This window comes from Suricata suricatta, chromosome 6 (genome assembly GCF_006229205.1).
Source record: "Suricata suricatta isolate VVHF042 chromosome 6, meerkat_22Aug2017_6uvM2_HiC, whole genome shotgun sequence".
In the NCBI taxonomy this organism is placed as follows: Eukaryota; Metazoa; Chordata; class Mammalia; order Carnivora; family Herpestidae; genus Suricata; species Suricata suricatta.
The window spans coordinates 11,123,887-11,139,225 of record NC_043705.1 but is presented as its reverse complement, the minus strand read 5'-3'; the positions used below and the strand labels follow the sequence as shown (position 1 = coordinate 11,139,225).

The 15,339-nt window shown below is 41.7% G+C and overlaps 1 long non-coding RNA gene across 1 annotated transcript in view; it reads left to right on the top strand.

The window, feature by feature from the left end:
* Positions 1-15,083, top strand: part of LOC115294685 — a 179,908-nt gene extending 164,825 nt beyond the window's left edge. Inside the window, exons 2-3 of the long non-coding RNA XR_003910061.1 lie at positions 3,437-3,522; positions 14,870-15,083. This is a non-coding gene — a long non-coding RNA (uncharacterized LOC115294685). The remainder of the gene's footprint in view (positions 1-3,436; positions 3,523-14,869) is intronic.
* Positions 15,084-15,339: the final 256 nt, after the last annotated feature.

The following is a 15,339-nucleotide window of genomic DNA, read 5'->3' as shown; positions in this document are numbered from 1 at the left end:
TATCTTTTTAAAAAACGTATTCTATTTATTATTAAGACAGAAACAGAGTACGAATGGGAGAGGGGCACGGAGAGAGGGAGACACCGAATCCGAAGCAGGCTCCAAGCTCTGAGCTGTCAGCACAGAGCCCGACGCGGGGCTCGAACTCACAAAACGTGAGATCATGACCTGAGCCGAAGTCAAACGCTTAACTGACTGAGCCACCCAGGCGCCCCAAACATAAATAATATCTTTTTTAAAAAAACACTAGGATGGTATCAAAATGTAGAAACAGCATTTGACAAAATCTAATATAATAAAGCTTTCAGTAAACTAGGGATAGAGGGAAACTCTGTCAACTTGATAAATCCTATCTATAAAAATCTACAGCTAGCATCCCACCTAATGGTGAGAAACTGGAAGTGTTCCCATTAAGATCCAGAACAAGGCAAGGATGTCTTCTCTCACTACCACTTTTCACCATCACACTTAAAGTCTAAGTTAACGCAATACGAAAAGAACATGAAAATATACAGGTTGGGGAGGAAGAAATAAAACTGCCTTTGCTCACAGATGACAGGATCGTTACATAGAAAATCTGAACGAATTGCATTCAAAGCACAATGCCATATACATTATCACACCCCTGATTGAATACTTAGATATAAATTTAACAAAAATACATATAAGAAATATGAAGAAAACTACAAAACTGATGAAATCCAAGTGAATAAATCATGGTCTATACAATGGCATATTATTTGACACTGAAAAAAAAACCTGAGCTAGCAAGCCATGGAAACATGTGGAGGAGATTTACATGCAGATTCCTAAGTGAAAGAAGCCAATCTGAAAAGGCTACAGAAAAGGAGGATAAATAGAGTACAAGGTATTTTTAAGGGCAGTGTAACTACTCTGTATGATTACATAATGGTGACATATGTCATTATATGACTGTCTAAACCCATACAATATACGACACAGAGAGTGAATTCTATGTGGGGTGCCTGGGTGGCTCAGTCGGGTAAGCATGCAATTTCAGCTCAGGTTATGATCTTATGGTTCGTGGGTTCGAGCCCCATGTTGGGCTTTGTGCTGACTGACAGCTCAGAGCCAGGAGCCTGCCTCAGATTCTGGGTCTCCCTCTCTCTCTGCCCCTACCTCGCTCATTCTCTCTGTCTCTGTCTCTGTCTCAAAAATAAACATTAAAAAATTAAAAGAGGGAACTTTATGTTACCATGAGTGAACTATGGTCTTTGGAAATCATGATGGGTCTATGTAGATTGATCAAATGGTAATAAAAGTTTTGTGGGGGTTGTTGAGAATGGGGGAGGCTATGGATGTGTGCGGACAGGTGGTAGATGAGAAATCTTTTGTCTTCCACGCAGTTTTGCTGTGAACCTAAAGTGGGTCTTGAAAATAAGATCTATTTTTAAAAATCAGGGGGGAAAAAAAGAAACCCTGGATGGCCTCTGATGATGGACTGTATCAGGGATCAGGGGACTTTTTTCTGTAAAGAGCCAAATTATAAGTATTTTAGGCTTTATGGGGCTCATATGGTTTCTGTTGTACACTTCTTTAACAATGTGAAAATAATTTTCAGCTGACAGGCCTGAAAAAAAGAAAAAAACCAGGTAGCCAGTAAGATTAGGCCCATGAGTTATAGTTTGCTGATCTCTGGACTGTGTAATTAGAAACACTGACCTCGCAAAAAAAAAAAAAATTCTGAATGTTAACCTTACATAAAATATTTTTGCACGGCACCTGAGTTAGCAAATAATGCATTAGAAATGTATATCTGAATCTGGTTAAAATCCTATTGTTAATTGATGCACTGATTATCTGCCCTGATGTAGCAGTGCTGGTCAAATCTTTTAAAATATATAAGTATCTAGATGCTACATCACTTGTGGAGTGAGCAAAAGAAATGAAAACTCTCACCCAAGAAGCGGGAAACAAAACTTCATTAAAGTGGCCAGTAAGCGAGTAAATTACCATTCAAAGAAATAAAAATACTAAGGCAGTCTTCCAAAATGAATTTTTAAAATAAGTAGTTTTGAAATTCTAGAAAGATAAAGAAGTAAGTAATATTCATAACAGAAGAAGAAGGAATTGTGAAATACAAAAACAGGATGTGTCTCAAGAACAGGGAAATGAAAAAGAACCAACTAGGAATCTCAGAATTGAAAATTATGGTCATTTTTAAAAAAAACTATTTATTTATTTTGGGTAGGGGAGGAGAAGGGATGGGGAGAGAACGAATCCCAAGTATATTCCTTGCTGTCAGCACAGAGCCTGATGTAGGGCTCGATCCCACAAACCATGAGGTCATGACCTGAGCTGAAATCAAGACCAAGATGGAAGGGGCACCTGGGTGGCCCTGTCAGTTAAGTGTCCGACTTTGGTTCAGGTCATGATCTCATGGCCCATTAGTTCAAGTCCTGTGTCAGGCTCTGTGCTGAGAGCTCAGAGTGAGGAGCCTGCTTCAGATTCTGTGTCACCTTCTCTCTCGGCCCCTCCCCTGCTTACACTCTGTCTCTCTCTCTAATAAATAAACATAAAAAAATTAACAAGTGAATATAACTAAAGAGATAATTAATAAGTTGGAAGACCCAAAACAAAACCCTGAGAGGTTTTTTAAGTGACATTAAAGACCCAAATGAGAAGATAGATTGAGAATTTTGTTCCAACATATGCCTGATATATATTCTAAAAATAATTACAATGAGAGAATATCTTCCAGTTGAAGACATAGACCCTCAGATGGACAGTGACCCAAGTGTTGAACACAAGAAATAAAAATTCAGTTTTCTATACAATCTGGTGATAACATTACCCTATATGACACTTTGTGTAACACAGAACATGGCGGATGCTGTTCTTCAGTTTCATGACTTGGGTTGAGGGGCCCATGGCCTAACTTTCAGCCCCCACTTCCTCAGGCAGCCATATTCCTTTGTACGGGGCAGTAATTGCAGAACTCTTCCTGGTGAAAAATGAGAGACTCTAAATAGTAATTGTTTTACAGATTTCCTACAAAGTAGCGACAAGTACACTGACTGTAGATTTTCCCCCTGTCTTGTTATTTTTTTTCCATAATATTTTATTGTCAAATTGTTTTCCATACAACCCCCAGTGCTCTTCCCCTTAAGTGCCCTCCACCATCACCACCACCTCTTTTCCCCCCTCCCCCTTCCCCTTCAACTCTCAGTTCATTTTCAGCATTCAGTAGTCTCTCAAGTTTTGCATCCCTCTCTCTCCCCAACTCTCTCTCCCTCCTCCGCTCCTCCCCCTGTCTTGTTAAGTGATAATGCATGCTAGAAGACAATGGAATAAAATCTTTAAATGCTGAGGAGAAAGGATTCACACAATGTGAGTCTCTGTGCAGCACAGAATTATCATAGCAGAGTAAGGATGAAAGTTGTAGACAAAATCTAATACAATGTACTTCTTACAGATTCTTGCTGAGAGAAATACAGAAGCATGGGTTCCAGCAAGAGGAAAAGTGAGTCCAAGGAATGGCGTGGGATTTAAGCAATAGCGGTGAGTAAAAATTGCAGTGAAATATGTGTGCTTATTTTGTATGTAAAACGTGGAGATTTGATTGAAAAAAAATGTTAGGTCTGCTACATTTATTTCAGTTGGACTCTCCTCATTGCTTGCGGCTTCAACTATTTTCCATATAGTGACTTTTTTAATCATTAGCTGCTCATTCCTCTTACTAGCTGACCACCACTATGCTAAGAAAAGATAAGCACTTGGAATATTGATAACTTGAGGGGAAAGACCCAGAAAGTAACTTTTCGTTTGTCTTTGAAACGCCTGAGAAGGCTCGTTCAGTGCTTCAGAAAGTGCCTACCATGTAAAAGGTGCTCAAAAGTATTTCTTGGGTGAATAAATATGTTCTTATTTTAACGTTAAGGATTGTTTCCTATGAGAGATGGCACTTTGGTGTGGGATTAAGTGTCAGCACAGAGAATTAACATCCTTGGTTTGTTTCAACCGGAACACTATAATTAAAAACAAGTTACAATGTCAACATTTTAAAGAACTTATCGCAAACTTCAGTGAATACTTTTGGGGAGACGGTCTTCTGTGAGATCTCTTTTAGGTCGTCGAATAAACTAATATTGAGTTGAAAAATACTTCCTGGTTTTATCTGGACAACAAAAATGGTCCTCGGTTGAAAAGGAGAAACGTATTTTTGAAGATAAAATTCTGAATGAGGTACTCTTTCTGGGTACGTCTCCTGGTTATTTTTATATGTAGCAGATAAATACAAGCTTCTCACCTTCCCTTGCTCAGTCTAGAAGCAATTTCTGAGTCCAGGCTGCACTCGCTGCCCTATTATTTATTTAGGGCAATCTCAAACATTGCCTGGCAGTGCCATGCTGGTGGCAAAATCCTCACCGTGGCAGACTAAGGGTAATTCTCTTATGCTTCTGCCCCACACCTAGCCTGTCAGCCCAGAGTTGGGTGTATTTAGGGTACTGACACTAATGGTCAAGGTCCTCAGCTTAAATTGATTACAGTCATCCCCCTTATCTGCAGGGATATGTTACAAGATCCCCAGTGGGTTCCGGAAACCATGGATAGCACCAAACCCTACATATACTTGGCTTTTCCCTATATATACATACCTATGATAAAGATGAATTCACGAATTAGGCAGAGGGAGCCATGAACACGAAGATTAGCACAAATTTCTTTTTCATTTGCCGTTTCCCAGGTAGAAGAGTCACTCTTACTGTAGCATATAATATTTTTTTCTTGTTATGTTCAGAACTTTCCCCTTTTCCCTTAAAGGAAGCACCTTATGGCTTTTCTTTGGCATATCCAAATTGCTAACATTATTACTCTTGTACTCCGGGCCCATTAGAAGGAGGATTGATTAAACATTGCATACTGCGACAGTTGATCTGATAACCGAGATGTTTGCTAATCATGACTACGACACAGATAGTGTCTCCAGCATGGATATACCGGACAAAGGGATGATTCACATCTTGGGCAAGACAGAGCAGGCTGGTGTGAGATTTTATCACACTACTCAGAATGGCTCCTGATGCGAAACTTACAAATTGTCTCTTTCTGGAAATTTCCATGTAGTATTTTCAGATCGTGGTTAACCACAGGGAACAGAAACCACAGAAAGCAAAGCCGGATAAAAGGAGCTACTGTACCTTAGAGAGGCACGACTCAGGTCCATCTTCTCATGAGTCGAGTGGGATATTTTTCAAAGCCAGACTTTCTGTGAAGCAGGTGGTTCTGGTCCCAAAGTAGGTGTTTATTTGTTTCTTCTTGCCCAAGTCCGTTATGAAGTTCCAGTCTTGTGCATGTTGCTGTTACTGCTTCATCTGGAGTTTTCGATTCTGAAACTGGTGATACGGCTTTTTGTTGAAAGTGAGCTGCCACTGGGAGTCTGTATTTGAACTCAAATATTTAATCCCTCAGGACAGGGCAGGGTGATGAATGCCAGGGCTCAGAATCCAAAACCAGAGATCTAAGTCATTCTTTGAAACAGCAGTATCATGTTTCATGGTGGCTGACTCTTCCTAAGATGATGCTTGTTTTGTTCTTGCTGGTGATAATAATAAACATTCTTGAACACCTGTTCCTGTGTTCCAGACAACAGCCACATCAAATCACAGGTGGCTATCTAATTGTAGCAGACGCTACTGAATTTCTTTCCCTTGAACCTGTACGTTTTCCTGACCACTCCATCCAAAGCAAACTTTTTATTGCTCTTTGACCATTTCGTTTCATTTGTTCGTTTTCCTGGTATTTTACTCAGTTTAGGCAAAGCTGTTTAGGCACAGGTTTTGTCCAGCTTGTGATATGCCCACCTGCTATAACACTCAATTAGTTATTGAATGAGGGACACCTGGGTGACTGAGTCACTTAAGCATCTGACTCTTGATGTTGGCTCAGGTCATAATCCCAGGGTTGAAGGATGTACTCCCGCCTCGGGCTTCACACTGACAGCGTGGTGGAACCTGCTTTGGATTTTCTCTCCCTGCCTCTCCCCAGCTGGTGCGCTCTCTCCCTCCCTCCCTCTCTCTCTCTCTCTCTCTCTCTCTCTCTCTCTCTCTCAAAATAAATAAACTTTAAAAATACATGCATTTAATAACTTATTGAATGAATATATGCGTGCATGCAACTGTGAAGGAAAAACATACAGTGCCTTCCTGCCTCCTTGGTTTTGTTCCTGCCATTCCCTCTGCTAAATATTGTTCCCTCTTAAACTGTGTGTAGCCTTCAAGACCCATTTACTCCTAATCCAGGATGCATTCCTGCATCCCCTTCCTGTCAGAGGCCATGCTCTCATCCACGCCTCCCTCTGGGGTGCTCTGTCCCACAGTCCTCCGCGTGCCTCCTGGCTTTCACCTCGAGGACATCCTGAGTTGTCCGCCCAGCTGTGTTCCCAGGGGATGGCAGACCCCTTGGGGGGAGAGCCCATTCCTCTTCTTGTCCTCCAGAGCACACACAGCGTTGTACCTTGCACTTGACGGAGTTTTTAATTGAATTGGAAAATTTACCCTAAGTACCTTCATACTTTGAGTAGCAGGCTTTAGTAGAAAAAAAGCGAAATTTGGAATCACTAATGACTTCAGTGTTCTTTGACTCCCCGTGTAGAATGTTCTTTGACTCCCCGTGTAGAAATAGACACAAGGCGGGTAGTGTTTATTGCAAGCCTGGACGGGAGGGCGACAGTCTTAGGAAGAGGGATACCCGGCGGCTGCTTGCAGAGTGGCCAGAGAACGTCTCAAAGGGTCTGAGGCTGGAAAGGAGTAACTTCTAAGCATGTGGAGGGGGATATCCCAGGACAGTGGGTGCGCAGGCACAGGTGACAGAACCTCCTTCATAGGCCTCCTTTCATTTGCATGTTAAGTGTCCACCCCTGGGCGTGGCTGTTAGCATTATAATGAGGGGAAGCTAGTGAAAGGTTAGAGTTGGGGTCCACTGTGGCTCTGACTGGTCTGGTCTGGGCTTTGCAGGAACAAGTCCATTTGTAAATTGGGCTCTGCAGCTTGTTTCAGGATTGTGGCTTCTGCTCCCTGGTTGTGTGAGGCACCTGCCAGATGGGCTAGAGAAATGGGTTTTCAGAAAAGAAAACTATGAGTGGGCAGGTGGATATTCAAGGAGCTGTCATTTTGAAATAGGTTGAATTTTTAAGATCAGGGCCTAGAGCAGGCACCCCCTCCCCCCAAATCCTTACCTGTCTCAGAACAAGAAAAAAACACACACAAAAACCCTGTGAAACCTAGTTCTTTCCACTCGGGGCTGTATGCTAGTGTTTTTAAAGAAACTTCCACATACCTTTCTCCTCTTGTGAAAATGAGGATTAGAATTCCTAAGTTGCCAGGTTGCCGTGGATATTAAACATAAAACATGTACAAGGAAGGGGCTCCTGGGTGGCTCAGTGGGTTAAGCGTCTGACTCTTGATCTGGGCTCAGGTCATGATCTCACCGTTTGTGGGATCTAGCCCCGCCTTGGGCTCTGCGCTGTCAGCTCGGGATTCTCTCTCTCTCTCTCTCTCTCTCTCTCTCTCTCTCTCTCTCTCTCTCTCTCTCTGCCTCTCCCCTGCTAGGGCTTTCTTTCTCTCAAAATAAATAAATAAAATTTAAAGTAAATAGACAAAAAAACACGTTCAGGTGAGGTACACATGAAAAGTATATATGAAGCCTAGTTGTTGAAACGTGGTAGATTGGCATTTGGTCATTCATTCATTCAGTAGAAATTTGAGTGCATATAGTGCGCCAGACACTGGTGGTGGTGGTGGTGGTGGTGGAGGAGGAGGAGGAGGAGGAAGGAAGAGAGGGAGGGAAAGAAGGAGGAAGAGGAAGAGGCCCTAAGCTTTTGTAGAATTCCCACTGATACATGCTTGTGATTTGGGGAAGGATAAAAAAAAAAGGGAAATACATTAAAAAATTTTTTTAATGTTTATTTTTGAGAGAAAGAAACAGCTTGAGCGAGAGAGGGGTAGAGAGAGAGGGAGACACAGAATCGGAAGCAGGCTCTGAGCTGTCAGCATAGAGCCTGATGCAGGGCTTGAACCCACAAGTGGTGAGATCATGACCTGAGCTGAAGTTGGATGCCTAACTGACTGAGCCACCCAAGTGCCCCGAAAATGCATTTTACCTTAAGTGATTAAAAAGTTTGAAGTTCAAGTATACACTGTGTTGGAACAATAGAAACCTAGTCTTGAGATGTCCTTTCAGCTTCTTAAATATCAAATTCTGTTTCATTGAAAAATGAGTTAACACAGAGCCCCTGCTTCTTATAAGTCTCAAAATAAAATAAGGAACATGTGAATTATTTTAGGGTCCTGTTAGGTGACGTAAACAAAATGTACTTACAGATCGTTTATTAGCATTGGAGTACAAGAGAAAATCTCGAATATTGCATTTACTGAAATAAGAAAACTAAGCTTTAATAAAAGTAAGACCCATTTAGAGCCAGAAATAAGGGTAGAGGTTGAAAAAAGATGGAGCCCTGGAAACAGACTTGAACTTGTAATAGATACATCCTCACAGCTGGAACACACCTCACAAAGTCTTTTCTTTTTTTTTTTTTTTTTCGCTTGAATGCCTGATGTTTTAGACAGATGTAGCAACCTGTTATAACAGACTTACAGAGTGAACAGTGGTGCTCGAACACAATAGAAGTTAAAGAATTTGCCATAAAACTAAGAGTTTGAAGGGCACCTGTGTGGCTCAAACTTCTGACTTGGGCTCAGGTCATGATCTCAGGGTTAGTGAGTTTGAGCCCCACATCAGGCTCTCTGCTGTCAGCGTGGAGCTCGCTTCTGATCCTCTATCCACCCCCCTCCCCTTCTGGTTCTCTCTCTCTGTCAAAAAATAAATGAACTTAAAAAAAAATAAGAGGGTGAATTTCTTTTCAGCTGGATTGGCAGTTGGTGTTCTTTGAACATAGTTCTCAAACAGAGTTTTGAAGAATAAGTTTAGAGCTACAGTAGGATCCTTCATTTCCAAGAGACATTGATAATGATAAGCCCAAAGAGTAGGGATGCTCTATTTTAAAGCTTCCTGGGGAAACAGGGCTGTTCTTTGATTTTCCATATGTGCCGTTGACGGTAGATGATCTTGTGATCAGTTAGGCTGACAGTGACCACCATGGTCGCATTTATTAGCCTTTTGCTTCTAATATTTTTCTCACCCTGCGTGAATTAAGTTTACCAGTTATGGATTAAAAACTGTGACAGCCAATTAAGAGAAAACTAAGGCTGCATTACTTTGCTGAATTTTGTGCAATTAGGAAAGGTAAACACTCCAGGACCATGTCCATAACTGGATGACTTAATCCCTTCATTGTCCTCTTTTCCAATTTCTACCGTCCCATGAACTGCCTTGTTCATGAGGCTGTTACAAGTAGATCTGTAGGATAATTGGACTTGAGGCCATTACCATCTGAGTTGTCAAAAATGTATTTAAATGATTGACTTCCAAGTACTGAATTCAGTGAAAAAGTTTAATCCACTGACTTTAATTTTTTTTTAATACTTTTAATCTTGTACTGATATCCCAAAGATAAAGAATAGTACAGAACTTGTGGGAATCCCAGTATCTTTAATTTTGCAGAGAATCTGTGTTTTTAGTTGAAGTAGAACATGGCACATCGGAGAAAACCATTAACCCGAGAGGCTGCACCGAATGGAGAATTAATGGTCTGGTCTCGTTTGGAACTAGGAACAGAATACTTCATCAATCCTATTGATCCTGAGTTATTACCTTCAATTTAATTCTAAATTACTGTTATAAACATATAAAAACTAATGGTTCACCTTAAATCATGTAGTATTCCATCTCTTCCTTTATAAATTACAAATATTTCATTAAAAACATAACTAAAGAGTCAGTGGTAACCATCAGGAATCTTTTCACATTAGCATGTTCCTTTCCTTAAAAAATTTTTTTAATGTTTATTTTTGAGAGACAGCAGGGAGGGGCAGAGAGAGAGAGAGAGAGAGAGAGAGAGAGAGAGAGAGGGAGACACAGACTCTGAAGCAGGCTCCAAGCTGTCAGGACAGAGCCCAACGTGGGGCTTGAACCACAAACCAAGAGACGATGATGACCTGAGCCAAAGATAGACTCTTAACTGACTGAGTCATCCAGGTGCTCCATCCTCTTGCATTATTTTAATTGTGTCTCATTCTGCTGAGTTCTGAGAAGGCTCTTGGGTTTTTCATACACTTCCACTGATGTACATCTCCTTAGAATGTTTGCTTCTTGTTACAGTCTCCAAGATGAATTTTAACTTGGCTATAGCATTATTGTTTTTGTAAGCCATCCATGTCAACAGTTCCTGAAGTTGTTGTTTTTCTGAGTTCTACTCTAAATTATTCTCAGAAGTATCTTTTATATCCTGAATCTTTACCTTCTTTGGCAATATTTTCAGGGGTCACATACAGTTTTTTTCCTCTTGTCCTCAAACTATGCACAATCAGAATTTTCAGTGAACAGAGAGGGCTGACCTTGGCCTTGCTCTTTGTCCACATGTGTGTTCCCTTCTCCAACAAACAGATTGGGCTGAAGGGCAGATAGGTAGTTAGTTTCTAAATTCCAAGATTCAGTCAGAATTTCATATAGTATATTCTTTTGTGCTCAAATGCCATTTTCTTTCTTCCCCAGGGCCTTGCTATTTGATTGAACTGATGGAATGTATCAAAGAAAAAAAAATTCTGGAAGAATTAGGGGATTTCTTTATTCATAGATTCTTCACCCAATGAGGTGGGGTTTGGATCCATCCAAAATGCCCGTGCTGCTAACTTCACAGTGATCAGGGGTCTGCCGTCTCAGTTTGGTGTGTGTGTTGAGGGGCTGGGGGTTGTGGAGGAGAGAAGGGTGGCAACAGCGGCGGAGGATGACATTCTGTTTACCCTGAGGGGAAGTGTCTAGAGATCCAAGCAGGATGCCAACCTAGTTAGAAGTTTACCTCCTTGGAACGGACTGAGAAGCAAGCCGTGGTCCACTGCCTTGGCCTCTCTCTTTTTAACGATGGTTTTTATAATCATAAAGCAAGTTCAGGATGTTTTATGAGCTAAAGCTTGGAAAGGAGTTTTGTAATCTGTCTAGATTTGCACTCCGTCAATTAAACATATTTATGACCCACCTGGGGGACAGTGAAGAAACGGCTCAAAGTTTCATAATTAACTTCTCCGCAAATGTGAATATTACTTTGAGAGCTCTGTTTTCTCCTCTTCTGTCTCTTAAGAACAAAGGAGGACACCCAGGACATCATTTCAAAGTCACCCCTCTGTGTCCCTCCCCGCCCCAAGTAAATTGGCGCGCTCTTTCATCAACACATGATTAACCTAACTACCATTCCCAGTAAAATAGCACAGCTACTCTCCTGAGCATGTTTATAAAATATGCAAATCTAACTTGTCCTTTGCTTCATTATTGCATCCATTATTTAGTTTCATTATAAAACATTTGAGGGTGAGCAAGGATAATTAATGCAATTAAATTTCCATGCCTTAAAAATTCCCTAATTTTAGTAAATGTTTTAATGGAACTCTAGCACAGAAATAAAGATGAAATTCATTACCTTCATTATAACAGTGCCAAATAGAACAAAATAATTACTCTGAAACTCTAGATCTTCTATAAGTGAACATCGATTGCTTAATAGAAAGCCTTGAAACTGTATGTATGGATTGCCAACGTCTACCCATAGTTCTTTCCTGTGGTTCCAGATGCATAGATTTAGGGAAAGGGGGAGGTGTGAGGCTTAGCTATTCATTTGTAAAGGACTTAGATCTGTATCATCACCTTGCAGCTTGCCTGGAACATCACTGAATGTGCATTTCAATTATCTTTGCTTTTTAGTCTACTTTGAGATTAAATCTAATCAGCGTTTCTTGGAAAACTTTCAGGTATCAGACACTGTACTCGTATTCTCATTTATTTCAGAAGAGTTGGAAAACTTGATGGAGAAACTAGGGTGTAAAAACTTTGGGTGATAAGCTCAAGATATGGTCAGAGAAGAAAACTAGTCAGAGTCCAAGGTCACCAGGCTGGTATTGGATTTGTAAAATGAGAAGTGGAGTTGAATTCAAAGCCTGCCTGATTTGAACTGTTCTATTCAAATGTATCCTCTTTAGGTGAGCGGTGTGTGTTTTTATGTATGTAAACATCCATCTGTAATTGAATGGATCATAGATAATTTTCTCCTGTTTGGGTTGTGAAAATCCGTTGTTATTCTTCAGTTGGGTATGGTTTACTGATTGTATTCTTCAGATCACCTAGAATAGTTTATTATATTTCCAAAAGCTACCAACATTAACAGAGAATTGCTAATTTCCCCTTTGATATTTAAACCTAGAGTACCCAAGTGTGTATATGGTGTCCCTCTGGAGGGATAAAGAAATAAGTTTTGCCTCCATTGTTTTGGTTTGAAAAATCCATTGAGGTTCCTTAATGACCTGGCCCGCAGGTCAGTCAACGCAGGTCCTGAGGGAGGGAGTGAGAATTAGGGGGCAGGGGGCACAGAGAATGGAGGCAAGACAAAGTCTCTGATCAAGCCTCATTTATTGAGAGAACACAAACATCTTATAAAGGGTAGAAGGCGGGAAACAAGGCAGCCGGCCTAGGTCAGTTGCTAGGAAACAGGGTCAAGTGATTTTTAGGAAAAGGCTAGGGTAAAGGGGAAACTGAAACTGCGATTTTAGCATAGGGGCCGGTAAGAAAGCCCAGCCTGGCTGTCTCCAGCACGGAGCTGGGGTGTGATAAACACTGCCCTGCCTGCAGGCGGCTGACCTATGTTCTTCTGGAAGCTCGCCAGGCTGGCTGTCTCCAGCCCTGAATTTGGGAGTGACACTTCCCTGCCTACAGGCGGCTGATCTTTGTTCTTCTGGCTCCCCACAACTTAACATTATTTTTCCTTTAGAACGAAGGCTCAGGACTGGATTAATCACAGTAGTAAGGGTTCAAATCACATGTCCATTTTTGGTCCATAACTATCTCCAACTATCTAAAATTAATGAGCACCTGTGAACCCAGACCCTAATGCAAAAGCTAAGACCTCGGAGAGAGTTACTCGCCTCTAACAAGTCCTCCATCCCTTTGCCTCCCTTAATCCAGCCTAATTATTATCTCAAATTCTTGGTTTACCATTAACCTGCCTTCCTTGGTGTGTGTGTGTGAAATACATAGCTATTGCTTCCATGTGGATTACACACACATGTTGAAACACTATCCATGCTTAGTGTTTAACTTTATAAAAAAGAATATCATGCTATGTGTAATTTCTTGGGAATTGATTTTTTCTAATATTCCATTGCCAAGATTCATCCACATTTTTCCGGTCACTATAGTCAGCTTGTTTCAACCTCCTCCCTCAAATGAACTACATCATAGTCATCAGTCTCCAATGGAAGATCACTATTCATGGTTGGGTTCTTTCTGTAGTGAACAATGCTGCTACAAATACTCTGTTTTATTTTAAATTTGTTTATTTACTTTGAGAGAGAGAGCAAGAGTGTGAGAGGGGGAGAGGAAGAGAGAGAAGGAGAAAGAGAATGCCAAGCAGACTCTGCTCTGTTAGCAGAGAGCCTGATATGGGGCTTCATCCCATGAACCGTGAGATCATGACCCGAGCCGAGATGAAAAATCAGATGCTTAGGTGACTGAGCGACCAAGCTGCCCTGCTACTGCATGTCTTCTTGAATGGGAATTCCGTCACACATGGGCATATTGTTTCTCTTGGGAATGTATTCATAAGATGGACATTTCTGGGCCCCAGGAGTTATGTGGTTCTTTAGCTGTAGGAGATAATGTCACACTGATTCCCAGTATGACTGAGGCAATTCTCATTGATTCTTAAAATTGTTTATTGGCCCCTTGGGTATATGCAAACATTGATACATCCTCAGATAAATATCCAACAAGTAACTATTCCATGAGTATTGATAGAGAGGCAGTGGGCTGGGCTTTGCCCTCGAGGCAAACCGATGAATCATTGTCGCAACTCCTCTCCTCAAAACTTCACCCTCTGCAGGGCTTCTGGGAATCTCAGGCAAGTTGATAACCAAGTGTCTGACTCTTGATTTCAGCTCAGTTCATGATTTCAGGGTTTGTGAGATCCAGCCCCACCATGGGCTCTGTCCTGACAGTATGGAGCCTGCTTGGGATTCTCTTTCTCTCTCTCTCTCTCTCTCTCTGCCCTTCCCCTTCTTATGCCCTCTCTCTCAGGAATAAATAGACTTAAGAAAAAAAATACTTCACTCTGTGGTAGAGTCAAACTTCCATTTCATGGTGTGGCTTGAAACAGTTCACAAACGCACGCACACACACACACACACACACACACACACACACACACACAACCCAGGTTCTGCCTCTACATGTAAGAAAGAATCTGGCCAAGACATGGACGTTCCTAGAGCTTCTGCAAACGGAAGGAGCTAGACCTGGTTCCAACTCTGTCCTGTGGTGACCTTGCTCTGTGTGTCTATGGAGGTGTGCGTGTTGGAGATTATTTGGTAGCTGAAGGTGAAGGTTTGGGGGGAAGGAGGGGATGAAGACCCAAGACTGGGGTCCCAGGAGATCCTTCAGCACTGCTAACAAAGCGGTTTGTTCTTATCAGTATTTTATATTGCGTGTTGATAAACACCATCAAAAGCGTGGAACCCACTGGAACAGATAATGTCTTCAGCCCATTTCTGCCCTAATGTCCTGTGATAATTTAGGGTGATTTAGGGTAATTAATGCTAGCTGCTACAACAGATCTCAGTGGTTTACCCTGTACAGGTTTGCTTTTAACTGTCACGTGGCTGTGGGTGGCAGACGCCCTCCTCCATCAGGGATGCAGGTCTCAATGCTGTTAGGCTGTGCTCTTACCCTGTGGTGTCTTTGGTTGTAGCAGCAGAGGGACGAAGAGAGGAATGAAGGAAGCCCCCGCACCTTGAAGTGACTCAGTTGACAGGTGATCCTTGAACTCACAGCCCATTGACCAAACCGTGTCACACGGCCCCAGGGTCACCACAAAGGAGGCTGGGACATGTTGGGCAAGACTGTGAGTATTTGGTCTACAGTAACTCCGGCACATGTGCCGAGTGGGAGAAGCATGATTCAGACGCAGAAGGGCAGAATCATCAGAGTAAAGATGATGCACATTTAAAGACTGGAAATATCCTCAGAAAAGGTACCTTGTTATCCTCATATAAAGCTATTCTTTAAAAAAATTTTTAATGCTTATTTATATTTGAGAGAGACAGAGACAGAGACACAGAGAGACAAAGCACGAATAGGGGAAGGGCAGAGAGAAAAGAGGGAGTCACAGAATCTGAGGCAGACTCCAGGCTCTGAGCTGTCAGCACAGAGCGCAATGCGGGG